Source organism: Vulpes vulpes, chromosome 5, assembly GCF_048418805.1.
Source record: "Vulpes vulpes isolate BD-2025 chromosome 5, VulVul3, whole genome shotgun sequence".
Lineage (NCBI taxonomy): Eukaryota > Metazoa > Chordata > Mammalia > Carnivora > Canidae > Vulpes > Vulpes vulpes.
In genome coordinates, this window is record NC_132784.1 from 106320777 (window position 1) to 106339454 (window position 18678).

The window sequence follows — 18678 nt, forward strand, 5'->3', positions numbered from 1 at the left end:
GTTCTGAGGTGTTTCTCCTTTTTTTTTTTTTTTTAGATTTTTTGAAAATTTATTTATTCGTGAGAGACAGAGAGAAGGAGGCAGAGACACACAGGCAGAGAGAGAAGCAGGCTCCATGCAGGGAGCCTGATGCAGGACTCGATCCCAGGACTCCAGGATCACACCCGGGCCGAAGGCTGGCACTCAACCGCTGAGCCATCCAGGTGTCCCTGAGCTGCTTCTCTTGAAGAGATGTATATGTCTATGGCTCAATGTTAGGTAACTCGATAAACTGATATTAGGACAGTGGGGAGGAGTGATATAATCTCTATAGTATAGTATTATATATATAATATAGTATAGTATTATATATACATATATTTTATGTATATACATATAAAATGTGAATATATGATGATAATGTTGATGATGATGGAGAAAAAGCAGAAAATTCTTGCTATTCTTTAGAATTTCCCACCCCAGGGCATCCTGTATTTTAAGATACCATCCCATTTGTCAAAGGACATGCTGTATGTAGAAATGCTACTAGAGTTACCTGGGTTGGGCTCCAGAATCAGCCACCTCCAATTACAGTATTTCTTAACTAGTCGGTAAACTTTCCAGGAATGGTACTGCATTTATCCAAGGAAACAAAAGAGTACATGGCAGTTAGCTTCCTTGGAGGGCCCTCAGAAAATGTGAAGCTTGGAGTAAATATAGACGGTCCTCAGCTTTAGGTGGTTCTACCCCCTACCGTTTGACATTTCTAGCATTCAGTAATTTCCCAGATGTTACCACTCTGTGCATTGAAAGGAAGGCTGAAGACAAATGAATTTGTGTCATTCTTCCACCCTCGATAATTGTGTCACTGCACTGCCTTGCTTCTGAGTGTCTCTGAGGGCCCACTGAGTGTTGTTCAAACTGCTTACATGACAGGGTTTAAGAAAAAAGGTCCTAGCACTGTGTCTGGCACACAGTAGGTCACAATAAATAGTAGTTCCCAACCTTTGATCCCGGGGTGGTGGTAAATTTGGGGGGAGGATTTCTTCCACATAGAGCCAGGTCTACTCAGATAAGCTCTCTTGCTAAATCTCTATGCTGGAAGGTGCATTTGTTTTTAAACTACTCCCTTGCTAAGAGGGCACTCCTTTTAAAATCTTAGTTTTAGACTCTCTCTCTCTCTTTCTCAAATAAATAAATAAAATCTTTTAAAAGGGGGAGGGAGTGCCTGGGTGGCTCAGTTGGTTAAGTGTCTGCCTTTGGCTTAGGTCAGGATCCTGGGATCCAGCTCCGTGTTGGGCTCCCTGCTCAGAGGGGAGCCTGCTTCTCCCTCTCCCTCTGCCCTTCCTCTCCTCTCCTTTGGCTCTTGCACACTCTCTCCCTCAAATAAATAAAACCTTTAAGATAGATAGATAGATAGATAGATAGATAGATAGATAGATAGATAGATAGACAGATAGATAATAAAATCTTAGTTTCCTTCATGTCCTAAGATCTTAGGACAATCTCTGAGCCAAGCGCCCTACTGAACAAGCCCAAGGCATAATCATCATTTCCCAGGTGGACACTGAAGTCCCCCTGATTAACCGGGGCTGATTGACACTGCCTGCTGTCCCCGCAGAGCCAGCAAGCTCCTTTCTCTGTGGTCAGCTTCCCTTTCATTCCCAGCCTGAGCAATTTTCCTTTTGTTTTCATGCCCCCTCAACTATGACTTAACAGAGGATTTGTTATATTTTACTCAGCATTTTGAGATGGAAAGCTGAAAGATTGTTAGATACTTTTAGTCCTCCTTCCAGCAGGAAACAGAACTCTCTTAGTCTTTCTTTTTTTTACGATTCAAATTTGACTTTTATTCAGAATAAAGCTTCGAGGTGTTTTTTTTTCCCATTTTGAAAAAAAAAATATAGTGAAAGTGCAAAGCATGAAAATCTGAATGCGAATGAAATCAGTGCATATATTTAAAAGGAATAGAGTCCTTGGCCTGCTTTTTGTATTAAGCAGTTTGCTCTAAGTGCTAAGGGACACCTCATAACACAGTTGAAGAAAATGGATTTTTGCCTTCTGGGTTTGAGTCTTTGCCCTTCCTTTTATTCTTTATTTAACCCTGGATATGTAATTTATCCTAAGTGAGACTTCATTTTCACCTTCAACATAGGAACAGTGATACTTGTTTAACTCCCTTGTAGGGTTATTATGAGGGTCAAATAAAATAATGTGCAGTAGGTTACAGCTTTTTGTAGACTGTAGGGCATGATGCAAATTACAGTTACTACCAGGCACTTTCAAGTGGTACTAGTGAATTACATTTGCTTTTATTCTCTGTGTTAAATGTTTCTGAGAATTATGGGTTGGGCCAACTCATTGGCTAATATAATCTTTTTATCTTTAAAAAATTTTTACAAATTCATTCATTTACCTTAGACAGAGAGAGAGAGAGAGAGAGAGAGCGCAAGTGGAGGGAGGGGCAGAGAGAGAGAGAATCTCAAGCAGACCTCACTGAGCATGGAGGCCATCGAGGGGCTCCCATCTCATGATTCATGAGATGGTGACCTGAGCTGAAACCAAGTGTCAGATGCTCAACCAACTGAACCACCCAGGAAAACCCTGCTAATTGTTTTTTTGTTTTGTTTTAATAAAGACAAAAGCTGGATTTAACTCTTCACCGAATACTATGATTAATTATGTTGAAAATATTATTCTCTATATCCTAGCTCAGGCTTATGATCCTAGATAGAGAGAATGAAATAGAATTCCTGAAGTTATAGGAAATAGGAATAGACATATACAGAAGTAGATAAATTGCTTAGGTTAATGGAAAAAGAGCCCCTTCCTTTTCTCACCCAAGAGCAAGGACTTCTATGTTGTGGGTTGTGTGCCATAATTTTTCTGACTTATCTTTTCTTACTAAATATTCTCACACTCTGGGCAAGATACACACCAAGGTAGTTGAGAATTTTGGCCACTGCTGTATAAATAGTAGAGTAGTAGTAGTATTTTTTTAAAAAAATAATTGTGGTAAAATAGACATGGCTCTCTGAGCCCCATACTATTGGGATTTTATGGAGGCATCCTCACATAGGCGTGATAGATTATTAACTCTATTTTCAGCCCCTCTTCCATCTCAACAGAGTGTGGGGTAGGGCTGAAAATGCCAACCTTCAATCATAACTTGGTCTTTCCAGTGACCAGTCCTCATCCAAGAGCCATCTAGGAGCCCAGCCAGAGTCGTTTATTTGAAAAAAAAGATGCCCTTATTGCCCAGGATGTTACAAGAGTTTCGGGAATCTTGTGTCAGGAACTGGGGGAAGAAACCAATGTATGTATTTCTTATTATAAATCACAGGGGTAGTACTCCCAAAAGTAAGCTTAAAGATCACTTCCTCAGGAAGACCTCTGATACCAAAGTCAAGGACTATGCTCTATCCTCTGCTATGAGCACAGAGAACACACTAGGTTTCTACTTTCTGGAACTTATTATATCAATATTTATATAGTGTTTGTGTTATATATTAGAATATAAACTCCAGGAGGGCTGAAATTGTGACTCCTCTTATCTTCAGTGCTATAAATCACAATTAATGCCTAGAACACAGTGGATGGTCAATTAACATTTCTGGAATAAATGAGTTTTGATCAATAGCATTTGTGAGGCTAACCTCTCTCCCTCTCATTCTCTGTCTACAGAGATATTTACTCTTACTGAGTTTAATAAGCTATTACTTATAACCCAGTTTTTCCCCCTCCCTCTTCTCTCTATGATCAGTTTCCTTTTCCCAACACCTACTGGTTGGACACATAGTGTCATGGTGAATGAATGGATGGTGGAGTGGCTACAACGTTGCCAGGCAGGAGAGAGGGCTCTCTTTTTGCACTTCTCAAGGGCTTCATCTGACAAAGCAATGGTGTCCTCCTGCACCCAGAAGTTTGCATTTTGACTTTATTCCTAAGGAATGTGCCCATCAAACTGTGGAGGAAGTTGTTCCTTTCTTCAATACACTTGACCTCTTTTCCTACTTTAACTTAACCACTAGAGGGGGCAGTGACCTGCTCTGTTGGGGCACCGGAAATGTACCTGTAGAGTATGAGGGCTAGGTAGGTCTTGGTGATCTCCTGGGCCAACTCTTCCAGTTTTATAAGCAAATAGAGAGAAGAAGGGACTTGCCTAAGATTACAGAGTTGGTCAGTGACAAAACCCAGATCCCTTGTTTTCCCTTCTAGCATTCTTCATTGCAGCACACTGTCTCCTGCCCACAAGTCCTTGGAGGATTCTTGCAGGGTCCACTGAGATAGATCAATTTTGACAAGGCTGATTAGCTCGCCAGGAATTCCTTGGACTGCCAGCATCATCATCCAAGTTTATTAATGGTCCATATCTATGCTTGTGGGCTGGAGGGAGGAGTAGCATGACATAATGGCAACTGTGTTGAATGCCAGCAGTTAGAAAAAACAAGATGTAGTGGATGGTTGGTGCTAGCTATTGTCTTTCTGTTACATAAGAGGGCAAGCTTTCTGTTACATCTGAGGCTTATAATTACCCTTTCCATCCCTCACCTACTCTCAGAGTTGTGGGTCAATAACCCAGGTCTGGCTAATCACAGCTTCGTGTTCCTCCCAGATGCAGTGATGATTCAAGAGAGGATATGAAATCCAGCTGGGTCTATTAGGGTCCTACCCATGTCTTTAGGAGTTTGAAATCAAAGGAATAACTGTCATGTCTCAGGGGGCATGGTGCCAGAAGAATACAAAGTTGAATGACCGTGGACATGCCTCTAGTCAAATAGAGAAGACTTGCTACCAGAGGAGATTAAGAGAGTTAAGCATAGACCCAGAGCCGAAAGCCATAGGGAGTAACAAATCCCAGTTTTAGTCCTTCAGCCCTGGCTCCTACAGCTTCACAGGTTCCCTGAGTTACCCTACCTACATGAGCCTATTAGTTCCTGCTTTTTTGTTATTTAAAGGTAGTTTGGTTACATTTTTGTCACAGTGAAGAATTTTGACTAGCACAGAGACAGTTCAAACTTGGTGTACGGTAATAACACCATTCCTCTGACTTCCAAACTCAAAATCAAGCCAGAGGTCCATCTTTCAAAACCAGACTCATGGGTGGATAGTGATTAGTCTAGTCTTAACATTTTTAAAATACTCCCTCACTGTTTTCTGTCCCGGTTAGCTCAACCAGGAAGCACATGTTGTTAGTGAGGCAAGGCACATGGGTCACATGGTTCAATTAGTCCTGTTTTGTCTATAACATAAGACTTACCCCTGAAAACATCCAGCTGTTTTGCAACCCATGCCCTTGACCATGTTGTGAACCAGTGTGGCTCAGAGCACATCTACACTGTCTCTGGAAGGGAGCGTGAGGTCATAGAAGGAGCGCTGGGCTGCTCCTTCAGCTGCTCAGGTGATAGCGTTCTATCAAACTCCAACTTTTCCTTATTGGGAGAGCCCCCAAGTGAGTCATTTAACTTTTTTGGGCTTCGTTTTACCAGATTACAAAAAATACTCTACTTGAGTGACATGGTCCTAAGATATTGTCTAGCTTTAAAATGGCATTATTCCCAAAGAACAAGTGAAGTACATCTTTGATGAAGGACAAGTCAGTCTAACTGTCCTTGTACCAAAAGGATATTGTGTTCGACCCTACTGTTTTTTCATCGGTCCTTAGGGCAGACTAAGTAAGGAATCATTAAGCATCTTTCAAATAGAAGTTTCTGCTTCTGGCACCAAAGCACAGCCCTGCACTCCTTGGCAAATGATTTGCTACCCTTAGGGCTGATTCTTAAATATGCCAGGGAAAGCCAATCCCTTCTGTAATATCAATGATTGTGAGGCAGCAGTGTTTTACTTCAGGGCCTGGGAGCCAGAGCTTTCGTCACATTCTCACCTCTGCCACCCTGGCTCCCTGTGACACCTCCTTGTCCCAAACTGTGAAGGCTGAGGGTTGCTAGGAGACCAGAGCTGAGGCAGCAGACAGCCATCAAGGGGCCTCAGCTCACTGGGGTAGCTAGACCAGGGAACACGGCCTCGTGAGGAAGTAGGGAGGCAAATCCCTCTTGGACTTCTGATCTAGTTTCTAGAAACCGAGTCAAAGTACAACTGGGGGTGGGTTGGGGAAGAGCTTTCTCAGTTCTCCAGATCAGATAAGAGGCAGAGATGCAAGATGAGGCAGCACATGAGAGAAATTACACGAGGCTGTAGAGATGGCAAAGAAACCAAAGGCTTGTTGCTCAGAGGAAATAATGGCAGAAGGAGACATTTGGATTGCAGTTCCTGGTGAACTGGTGTGGGACTAATAGTCCCCCGCTTTCCTCAGATCTGACATGGCGGCCAAATGCTTGCAGGTTCCTGGGATCCATGTGTTGAGACCATCCTTCCTCGGCCTGAGCTTGCCTCTGGGAAGCACTCGAGCTGATCCAAATGCAGATGTATTTGAATTGCTCCAGATGGCAGGAAGCTGAGCCAGTAGCGCTCAGTGTTAGTAGGTGGGGAGCAGTGATAAATTGGACTCTGATGGGAACCCCCTAGGACATAAGGTTAAGACCACTGTAAGGCAAAGGGTGACCTCCTTACCTGGTTATGTGCTTGACATAGCACCTGGCACATGGGAAAAGCTCAAGGTCTATTGTACTGGTTATACTTAGCTTGACAGATGGGTATTGACTATTCTCGCTCTATCCCCAGACTTTGCCTCTAATTATTTTGAGGTGACTGTGGCTGACAAATATCTTTAAAGTAGATCTTGTCTTTTAATGCCCCTTAAAGGCCTCTTGTACTGTTCCTGTCCATAATGTGAGTTTTAGACTCAGAATCAGTCCCCATTGGACAGTCAACAGTGATGATTCATTCTAACATTTGCCCACATAATTTGCCCATCCCTGACAGACCAAAATACCTGACTCCACAGAACAGAACTCCACATCAACCACATGCTACCACATCTGGCCAGGAAAACGCCACCTTCCTCTTATTTTTGATTGTCAATTGTAGAATGTCTTATAGATGTTTACGTGTTGTGTGGTCTGCCCCAGAAGTCACCATGTCTTGGTGAGGGCAATATGACCTTCAGGTGAGTCTCTTGTTGCTCTAGCCTTGACTGCTCACCTGGACACAGCTGACTCCACTTGAGGTTATGGCTTATTGCTCCTAGTGGTCACAGCAGCAACAGCAGCACGGTAACAATAAGCTCTGCATTAGAAGGAATCACATCCTGGAATGATGTAATGTTTCTGGATGTGTGGTGGTTGGGTCACATGAAGTCTGACATCATCTGGAGGTGGGAGCTTCTGGGAATGCTGCCACTAGCAACTTTGCGGGGCAGATCAGATCATAGCTCTTTCAGGAGGCAGAAAAGCAAACAAAGCAGAGCAAAACAAAAGGTATGTGCCAGCTTCAAAAATCCAAGTGGTCAAATCACAAGGGAGAAGAAAGAGAGTTGTAATACTTACTCCAGAGACTCTAAAGCCTTACCCCTCAGCATTCAGACACATTTATAATCAAAGGACCTTGAGAGGCTTATCTGCTTCAACCATTTGCCTCTAAGGAAGATTATATCTAAAACTTCAAAGCCTGTAAAACTCTAGGAGAATGATGGCACATAACCTGCTTTGGTAGGTGGCTCCAATGTCACTGCCTTTGGAGCAGTCGCTCTTAGTTGACTAACTAGATGTCTGGGGGGAGGGTTTGGCCATGTCACACCAGCAGAGATTCTTATGTATTCTAGGTGAGTAGGGGGATAGAATTTGGGGAGAGGAATGTGGAGTTAGGCAAATAATGTTTCTAACAAGCTCCCTGGATGGAGTAAATATAATATTTTAAAAATACACAGCTTTGCCTTTATTAATTATGATGATATTTTTAATTGCAAAATTTCAAACATAGAGAAAAATCAGAGAATACTAAAAGAAACACCCACATCTACCCTTCACCTAAATTCACCAATTAAGAACATTTTCCATATCCATTTTATTTTTGTCTTTTTCAGACACACACAGAGTACATAGAGAAAAATCAAGCAAACTCCCTCTCTTTCATGTGTATCTAATTTTTTGAAGAATTCTGAAAAACTGTTCAAATTTTTCGAACCAAATGTCACTGCTGCGTAGTCCTCTCCCCCCATGTTGAGAACCTTTTTTTTTTTTAAATCAAGACAGTGTGTTCTTTTTTTCTTAAATTTTTATTTATTTATGATAGTCACACAGAGAGAGAGAGAGAGAGAGAGAGAGAGGCAGAGACACAGGCAGAGGGAGAAGCAGGCTCCAGGCACCAGGAGCCCGATGTGGGATTCGATCCCGGGTCTCCAGGATTGCGCCCTGGGCCAAAGGCAGGCGCCAAACCGCTGCGCCACCCAGGGATCCCAAGACAGTGTGTTCTTGTGTTTGGTTCTCTTACACCTAAAGATAAACGATAAACTTTCACTCTCTGGGGAAAATAAGATAACAGCTATCACTGCCATAAACACACTTTCTGCCTCTTCATTTTCACCAAGAGGAAAGCGAAGCACTAAGCACGTAAAATGACTTATTTGGTCCTGGCTAGACTGTATGATGGCCAGGATTCAAAGACTTTCAGTTTCCATCTTTTTGTACCAGCCACAGAAAAAGCAGAGGTTGCTCTGTGACACTGACTTTTCTGTCCTGTCTTCTATTCAACAAGAGTGACATAAGGAATGTCATAGACCAAGTACCTCACTGCTCAGCTCTGAAACCTTCTGTTTCTACTCTTCCATCTGACTCCCTCAGTGCCTGGTTTTTAGTAAAAAGATACGCCGTAAGAATATCTTGCGGCTGGACCCCATCTTAAGCTTCCACCCAGCCATCTCACTTCTCCACACTGAGCCCTCAAATACCAACATGCTCCCAATATACATACGTGTGTGTGCATCACCACTAAAATTAACAACTCAAGTCAACAGTGGTTTATTGAGCATCTCGCTAAGATCAGGTTTGGGTCCTGGAAACTCTGGACATGATCCCTGCCCTCGGGAAGTTTCCTGATCTACCAAAGAACACAGATATTAGACAAATTATTTTATTTGTGATGCATGTTGTATGGGGAGGGAGCACAGGTATTTAGGGGATCCTACTGCAGGGGAATTTGAACCTAGTTTAGGTCAGGGAAGTGATCCTTGGGGAAGAGATGTTTAGGCTGGTTTCTCAACACCTGAGAAAGACAGCAGCAGAATATGGGGGAGTATGAGGAGTATGCTGATAATCTTCTGCATCAAAGACGTACAAACTTGCGAGGCTCTGCAGCTGTTGGAAAAGGAGCCCCAGCTGCTGCTTCTATCCACAGCCCATGTTAGCCTTTGAGTAGGTTGCCTTTTATCTTAAACATTGCTTTTCATGATCTGTTGAAGCTTTCTGGGTTCAACAAATTATTTCACTTAGCAAAGTGTTGGAATTATACTCACCTCTATGCATATCTACTCTGGCAGTCTGCTCTCTATTCCTAATTTGGGAATCATTTTTCTACAAGCTTATATTTCAAGTCTCTGGACAGCCAGTCAAAGTAGAATTCCAAATCTGCAAAAAATTGTCAGACTGCATAAAAAGCAATATCCTACTATATTTGTTTACAAAAGATATACTTTATTTTTGTTCTTTTACTTTGAAAAAGAAATGTAAGCTCTCTGCCAAATGTGGAGCTCAAACTGATGACCCTGAGATCAAGAGTCACACACTCCACCGACTGAGATAGCCAGGTGCTCCTTTCCCCACAACAAGAGATGTACTCTGAGAAGAAAGACACAGGTTAAAAGTTAAGTGATGAAAAAAGATGTATTATGCAAACACTAATCATAAGAAAGAAGAATAAAAAGTAAAAACAAGGGCACCTGGGTGGCTCAGTGGTTGAGCATCTGTCTCTGGCTCAGGGTGTGATCCCAAGGTCCTGGGAATCGAGTCCCGCATTGGGCTCCCCACAGGGAGCCTGCTTCTCCCTCTGCCTATGTCTCTGCCTCTCTTTCATGAATAAATAAATAAAATCTTTTTTCTAAGTAAAAGCAATGGTTCATGAGAGACAACAGAAACGAGAAAATAAAATGAGCAATTCAAGAGATGCAATATGCCATTAACAGTCATTCCAGTAAAAGAGAACAGAGAAAATGGAGAGAAGGAAATGATCAAAGAAAAGTATGAGAACTGTTCCTAGGCTTGAAGGACATTCACCTCCAGACTAAAAGGCTCACAAGTACCCAACGCAATAAATAAGGAACCAAGCCAACTTTTAGAACACTGTGAGACAGCATGCTGAAAACCCCCAGAGAGAAAAAGTAGAACATACCAACAAGTTCTGGAATAAGAATGGAATCAGACTTCTGAATCACATCATTGAAAATTAGATGACAATGAAGCAAAGACTTCAAAAGCAACACACACACACACACACACACACACACACAAACACACACATCTATATATTCAATCTGGAATTCTACTCATCCAAGCTATCATTCAAATACGACACTAGAACTAGATAAAAGATATTTTCAGACATGTAAGTTCTCCAAAATTTACTTCTCCCTTTTAGAAAGCTACTGAATGATGTGGACCTTAAAAGAGAGAGAGAGAGAGAGAGAAAGAGAGAGAGAGAGAGAGAGAGAAAGGGCAAACCAAGAACTAAGCATCCAAGAAACAAAGGATCTTGCATTAGAGGAATTAAACTCCCAGGATGGAAGAAATGGAAGTGTCCTATGTTTCTGGCTGAGCGTCAAGCCTAGAGCATATCCTGTGCAGGTTGGAGGCAGGCAAAAGAGCACACCAGGAGGGCTGTCTCCAAGGATGAAAATGGATCTGGGGATACCTGATATATTTGCACAGGAAATACATCTCATGAGGATGACCCCCACCCCGGCTTCCTTTGTAGTTGGGAATGAACCTGTAACATCATTCTGGCCAGTAAGACACAAGTTGCATTCTACTGGGTAGAAATGCTAGGAAAACTATTGTTTCCTCATGAAAAATAAAAAACTATCTGGAACACTTACTCTGTTGGTCCTTGACCTTTCCTTCCTCTTGGAATGAAGATGTCTTATCTTGTGGACATAGAGGAGCCATCTTGAGACCATGAGTACAAAAACCATAATCTAAGGATTCGATAGTATAAAGATCAAGGATCCTGGAACATGGATGATAGAAGGACAGAAGCAGTGTTTCCCAAAGTGTGGTGGGGGAATGGGGTCATTTAAGTGGAATTTATGCAGATTAGCATTAAATAACATTGAATAATGCACACCAAAATCCAATCATTATTGCTATAATTTTTCTTTGCTAGTATGACTGGTTTGCTAAATGCACCAATAGACCAAGTGAATTATTACTACCACCTTCAATTTTTTTTTTTAATTTTTATTCATTTATGATAGTCACACACACAGAGAGAGAGAGGCAGAGACACAGGCAGAGGGAGAAGCAGGCTCCATGCACCGGGAGCCCGACGTGGGATTCGATCCCGGGTCTCCAGGATCGCGCCCTGGGCCAAAGACAGGCGCTAAACCGCTGCACCACCCAGGGATCCCTACTACCACCTTCAAAACAGGGGCAATGCAAAGGTTCAGTTTTCATATGTCAAAATGAAAGAATATAGAATTGTTTTGATAATATGAAAAAAATATGTAGTAGATCACTAAGAAAAATACTTTTTAAAAAAAAAAATATCACTGCTTAACCAAAGAGTCACAGCACAAGGGATGATTGGGAGAGATGGGGTGGGATACAAAATAAACTTTCATATGGCCCTACACAGTCATTGCAATGTCCTTGTACTATAAGGGAGAAACAAAAGAAATGACATTTACTCCTGTTCCAATATCTATTTCTTCAAAGATAATCCTGCTTTCCAGTATTAAATTATGAAAATGCTATCCTTTCGCCTCATAAAACTGGTTACTCTTTCAAAGTTCCTCCCATCCGCCTCTTCTGCTGCCTCAAAAAGCTTTTGAAAATAAATGAGCTGAGCCATATTATTCATCTCTTCTGGTCTCTATGTGACTTTCATATCTAACGCTTAACCCCAGACCCTGGGGAATCGAGTGTCCCTCCCCAATCAGATTTGATGAAACAGCAAGAGGTTTTCAGAGAAACACTGAACAACCTGATTGCTGGCAGCAAGAACAAAGGCTCAACCTCTAGTTTTCCAGATGTGGGTGGATTCTGTCCACACAGATACCATTTAAAATTTAATTTTAAATCCTTTGAGTTCCTCCAAAGAAGATATTTAATGAACCGTGGGAGCTGGTGACAATTTTTAATTATTCACAATATCTTTTTCTTAGTAAAATGATCCATGCTTTCAAGAAGGGGAAGAGAAACTACCAACAACTTGCCAGGCACTGTACCTCCTTTAATTCTTATAATCACCTCGAGGAGTGGTATTATTATTGATCAAGTTTGGCCAAGTCAGCTTGCTTGACTATTAACTGGCAAAGTCGGGATTGGAACTCGCGTGTGCTTGACCCTAATTTTTTTTTTTTTTTTTTTTTTTTTTTTTTTTTGGCTATTCCTCTGCGCTGGGAATTTTGTCACCTTCAATGCTGCAGGATTTCACCTAGTGAGCTGCTAGTCGTTTTGTTGACAGATTAATCATAGGGCTTTACAGAAATGGTGATATCAGCTGTTCTTCTTAGACTTAGTGGTCAACTGCCTTCATGTGCAAAAAGCCCAGTACCATCAGGCAGTAAACAAAAAGAAACAGCAGGGAGCATCTCTAGTCTCAAGATACTCAAATCTAGATGGAGGAAGAGAACAGGTAAAGAAATCATATTTGTCACCAGATAGTAATTAATAAGCCAGAGACGGCTTGATTTCTCTTCTAGTTTTTTTTTTTTTTTTTTTTTTTTTTTTTTTTTTTGGTCTATTCTAAAGATAGTAAGCACACATGGTAAGCAAATCTTCTCTAATCTCATCTTTTGATATATTTCTTTTAACTCTTGTTTTCAACACACATGTGTACATATGTTTAGGCATTGAATTGAATGATATTGTATATACTTGTATGTATTGTTTTTTTTTGTTTTTGTTTTTTTGTTTTTTTTATTCACTATTGTGTCATGGGCCTAGCAGGTACGGTCTGCCACTGGGTTGGAGGTTCCTGGTGTCTGAGGGGCACAGGAGGTACACACAGCTTCTGTTCCTCCAGGTTATAGCAGGTGGGTCCACTAGGGCACAAGCCAGACAGCTGTGCCATGTATAGAAATGGTGCTCATTTTCAGCTACCCCGGAGAACTATGTGGAGCTCCAGAGAGGATTTATTTTTAACTCCTTAATGCCTAGATGAAGAGAACCATACTTGACACAAAAAAAGGAATATCCAGCCTTGTATGCATTAAGACTTTTACTTCTGGTAATAATAATTCCAAGGCCTTACTTTTGCATAACATTCCTGAGTTTGTTTGCAAAATACTTTCACATACATTAGTTTATTTACATAAATCTGGGTCTTTTACATTTGTCATCCCATTCGAGAAGGCAAATGTAGCTTTCCTGGATTAAAAAAAAAATTAAGGGGAGAATGTGAAGGAGATGGGCCTAAGATTTAGGTGGAGTTTGGCTGTGGCAGCTCCTGCCAGAATGTGGAGGTGTTCCCTGGGGCTCTCCCAGCTGTATCCAAGGTGACACTGGACTCTGCAGAAGGTGGTCCAGGAATGTGCCCATTCTTAGCTGAACGAGCAAGGAATGTGCCTCTGCCAAGCTGTCTCCTGCAGTGGGGATCAGACCATATAGTCTCAGTACCATTCACAACAATAGCAACAATAGATCCTTCACAATGATCACCTGATCAACTCCTCACGAGAGCCCCAAGAGGGAAGAATTATGATCCCAATTTTCTCTGTGGGGAAAAACGGAACTAAGCAAAGGCCAATGACTTCCCAAAGCTCCACAGTTACTAAGTATTAGATGCCGGATTTGAATTCTGGTCTATCAAGCCTTAAGGTCTCTAAAGGTTAGGTCCTCCTCCCCCAACCCCACACCATCTCACCAGATTCTAATTTCTTTCCCTGCTTCCATTCCCTTCCTCAGGGAATCACTCCTGGACTATTCCCAAAGTCCAAATTCTTGTTTCTTTACTAAGAAAAGCCAGCATACCCATGAAGACGCTCAGAAGAACAAAGGACCGTCCGTAGGATTCCTATTCCTTAGAAAGTAACTCTGGTAATTTAGAGTGATGCTTTTTCTCCTCTCTCTTATGTTATATATTATCTCAACATTTAGGACAGCTGTATCAGATGGGTATTATTCCTCCCTTTTACGGGAGAGAAAACTGTGTCACAGTAAAATACTTTGTCCAAGGTTGCAGGTTTTAAGTAGTGCAGATATAATTTTTCATCACATCCCTTTGACTTGAGAACTACTGTTGTTTCTTGCTGTTCTTAAAATGTACCAGAAATTCCAACATCTGTACTTCTAAACCGCGTTTCTCCCCACTGACTCATGCCCCTGGGAGTGCAAAAATCCCTTTTCAGACACCACATGTCCAGAGTTTGAGTTAGAAAAACAAGGTCAAAGACAAGAAGCCTTGGAAGTAGGGACTGAGCCCATATTCCTTCCTGCCTTCCTTAGTGGGTGAACTTCTCGCATTGGAAGGTGCTCCGGCAGGAGTGATGCTTGACGGCCTGGAGTGGCCCCAGTGTGGCCTTGGCGAGGCCGGCTATTTGCAGCTCTGAGGGATCGCAGCCCTTTCTGCGGGAACAGAGATAAAAACCACAGAGGCAAACAGGCACATGCCATTTTCTATTTTATTTTTATTTCTTAGTCGTCTGCAGGCTCTGCCGGGAGGGCAGGGCTCAGGAGAGAGAATGCACTACAGGAACTAATGGGACCACGAAGTAGCCTCCAGCCTCTGTGTTTCCTCTCTGGTGGTTTAGCTTCTGCTGCCGGGCTCTCCCCACAGCCCAGAAGCCACACCTCAGCAAGGATCACTGTGGGCCATGGCCCTCTAACACTCCTGCTTGGGGGAGCTATGCTCCAGGGAGATGCACCTGCTGTTTGGGGCTCCCACGTGTGCTGCCTGACAAACCGCATCAGCTTTGCCAATGGGCTGAGCAAAAGATGAGCCTGTGCACAGAAACAGCTACAGGGCATGAAAGCACATGACCCCATGCCTGGTCTCATCTCCTACTCTCTTCACATCTAGAGGAGGAGTGGAGCCAGTCAGTCAAGGAGCTGGTCACCTTCCCCCTGCAATCCTTCTATTTGGCAATTATAGGGCTGCTATTCCCAGGAAGCCTCCCAGAGACACCAGAGCGCGTACACACAGCAGGAGATACACTGGTAATCATTATGTCATCGTGGATTTGGCTTCTTTTCATTAACTAAGAACGCTTTGCCCAAGTCCTCGGCCCTGCTAGCCTGTAGCTATGTAGGCAGCCTTCACATGTGTCAAAAGTTGAACTCAGTTTCCCAATTGTCTGTTTACACAGGATTTCTTCCTCTATAATGTTGGTGACACAGACAGAAATCACTCATCTGTGAGCTGACCCTGGGAAGATAGAGCCATCCTGTTGGTCTGTTCGAGAGTTGAAGGCATTAAGGACAAAGACTCCCACTTAGACTGAAATGTGGAGGAATGACTTCTGAAAGGTGACATCGTGGGGAAGTAGAGGCAGTCTGGAGTCACGTGCAACGTGCCCCGTGATCCCATCTTTGAATATGGAGTGTAAGTACCCATGGATGCCAATGCTTGAGAGCCAACAGCCTATGTGAGAAAAGACACAGGGATGTCTTTTAAAATATATTTTCCTTAGACTCCTTGGTTGCAGTTTTGCAAAGCTGGTGGGTGAGGGAACAGCTGTTGACTGAGATCCAGGTGTGGAAGAGTGATCTGGTTGGCCAGGAGCCATCCTGGAGCTGTCTTGGGCTGGAGCAGACCCAGAGAGGAAGGTTGAATTTTCACTACGATGGCACTGTGGCAAGCAGGACAGGTGAGGCCCAGCATAGGGGGAGTGTCAACCACCCTCCTGAAGCAACTTCACCCTGGCACCAGTGACCCTGGTATTTGTGGTCATCCCTAAAAGCTAACCTTGCCCTGTGTGGCCTCGGTGATTCATCCCTAACACCGAGGGACATCAAGGGAGCTCAATGGGGGACTTGATCCCAGGACCTGGAGATCATGACCTGAACCAAAGGCAGATGCTTAACTGACTGAACCACCCAGGTGCCCCCTAACCCGTTTTAAAAACACATATCCTTCCCATATATGCAGGAAGAGATAAAGGGAGTGAAGAACAGCCAGGCTATTCTGACATCAGTTTTAGGGCCTATTTTACACCTAATTAATATCCTCTGTACCCTCTGGCTTTCCAGGAATATACAAGGGAAGAAGCCCTTTGGATCACAAGTAAAACAACCTTGAAGGTCTGATAACAGTTTTGAAGAGTAAGCCAAGTATTCATTTTGTAAAGAGGAGGAGTAATAGAAATAAAGAAAAAAAAACTTTAAAAATAGATTCACATGTATATTTTGAAAACCAGGGTGTTCACAGTAAACAAAGTAAAATTTACATCTGCAAAGAGATGGAGCTATGTATTTGAAAGACTGGGGGAGTCACAATATTTGGTCCAAAGGGTAAAGAGGTGATGGCTCTAAGAGAGTAAAACATGAAGAGTATTTATTAGCTCTGTTATGTGATTGCTGGGGCTGCAGAGGACATGCTTTCTCTCATCTTCCCACCACTTTGCATGTATAAATGCCCACATTTATACCTTCTTATTTATTAAGCTGTGATTATGTCTTTCCAAGGTAATCCTTGGAAACATTGCCAGCACAGAATGGGACACTTTAGGATCATGAAGTGGTGAGGGGCAGGGAAAGAACACTTCTGGGTGGGTAGCTGCAGACTAGAAGAGTAAACAAGGTAACCACTTGGGATCCTAACTCTGTTATTTTTTTAAATAGACCTTAATTTTTTAGAGCAGGTTTAGGTTCCCAGCAAAATTGAGTGGAGAATACAGAGTTCTCCATACATCCCTGTTCCCATACACACACACACAGCCTCTCCCCACTCTCAGCCTGGCCTTCTAGAGCTGTCCACTGGCTGCCATCAATGAACCTACATGGACATGTTTTTATCACCCAAAGTCCATAGTTTATATTAGGAGTCACTCTAACCTTATAATTTTTCGTGCGGGGTCCCATGAGCAAGCTCAGTACCAGCGTCCACATCAAGTTGGCCCTCAGGTGAAGTGGCCTCCAGAGCATCTCCATACGCCTTTGCAAAGCCCTTATGCTGGCCCATGCACCTTCAGTGTCCACGCCCAAGGCTGTCCATGATTCCCCTTTCTGTGGTCCATACTGCCAAGGCAAGTGCAATGCCTGGGATTTTTCTATCTCTTTCCCCACATCAGAACTCTTAATTATGTCTCATCTCCCTGGGAAGAAGTTCAGTGCTTTTCAAGGTCATATCTAGTTATTTATACGCAGATGTGGGCAAGGTGCTAATGAGTGATATTAGAGGCAAGAGAAAGCTGTAGGGGACCACGCTCAGCCAGGGAAAGGACACTCACATCCTGTGAATTTCGAGAAGCAGGCTCGAGCAAGCCGCAGGGCTAGATATCCCTGGGCTGGCAGGTGTTGGAGTCCCTCTCAAATCATATCAGATAGGAGGACACCTATTCTACTTTTGCAAAGAGAGCCCTGTATTTTTCCTATCTGTCCTATTTTTCCTACCTTAGATTTGCAATGCAAGGAGAAGGATGATCCTTCCACTCCCTGCTTGCCTCCCTGTCACCATTCCTTTTCTTTCTTCCTTTCTTTCTTTCTTTTTCTTTTTCTTTCTTTTTCTTTTTCTTTTTCTTTTCTTTCTTTCCATTTCATTTCACGACCTGATTCAGGTCTCCTAGGATTATAGGCCCTTAGGCAGTGGTGTGTTGATAATGTTTAACAACTGGCTCCCAAAAAATGAGTGTGTGAGTTTATTATGAATTTCACTGATACAAAGGGAGTGTGGCATATGATTTATAAACGATAATGCAGTGTACAACATGCTTTACTGTAAATCCCATATAGCCAATTGACTTTTACAAAATGCTTTTGTTGATTTTTGCTGCATTCTGGATTCAGAAGTCAGTTGCAGTTTAACTATCGTGTGACAAATGGGGTTGCAGCCCAACCTGCTAAATCTTTTTCCAGCGTTTATTGTCATTACACATTTAAAAAAAAGATTTTATTTATTTATTCATGAGAGACACACAGAGAGAGGCAGAAATGCAGGCAGAAGGAGAAGGACCCTAAGATCCCAGGACCCCAAGATCATGACCTGAGCCACCCAGGTGCCCCACATTTTTAAAAAAGATTTTATTTACTCATTTGAGAGAGAGAGAGAGAGAGAGAGAGAGAGAGAGAACAAGAGCTGGAGGGAGAGGGAGAAGCAGGCTCTCTGCTGAGGAGGGAGCCCCCACCTGGCTCTGGATCCCAGGACCCAGGGAACATGACCTGAGCTAAAGGCAGATGCTTAACCAACTGAGCCACCCAGGCACCTCTTGTCATTACATTTGCGATGTCACCTACAGTTTGTCTAGCGTTTATCACCTTTATAGGAATTATAACCATTAAACCGAGAGCTCTTTCAGTTCTGGTTATATTTGTAGTATAATTTTTAAAATAATAGTTTTAAGAACTGACTTGCAAAATTCCTCCCAAATGTCATGATTGCTCTCCCGAGCCAAGCCAGCTCCATTCACCTCTGCTTTTGGGGTAGCAGTGACCT

The 18678-nt window shown here is 42.7% G+C and overlaps 1 protein-coding gene across 4 annotated transcripts in view; it reads left to right on the plus strand.

The window, feature by feature from the left end:
- The window catches only part of MARK1 (microtubule affinity regulating kinase 1), a 319041-nt gene that overhangs the window by 16254 nt on the left and 284109 nt on the right, over positions 1-18678 (plus strand). For 2 of the 4 annotated variants that reach the window (XM_072759559.1, XM_072759561.1), the window contains exons 2-3: positions 37-258; positions 15395-15630. The gene's annotated coding sequence lies outside the window, so the exon portion shown is untranslated. The remainder of the gene's footprint in view (positions 1-36; positions 259-15394; positions 15631-18678) is intronic. The other 2 variants (XM_072759558.1, XM_072759560.1) reach the window with 1 other exon arrangement.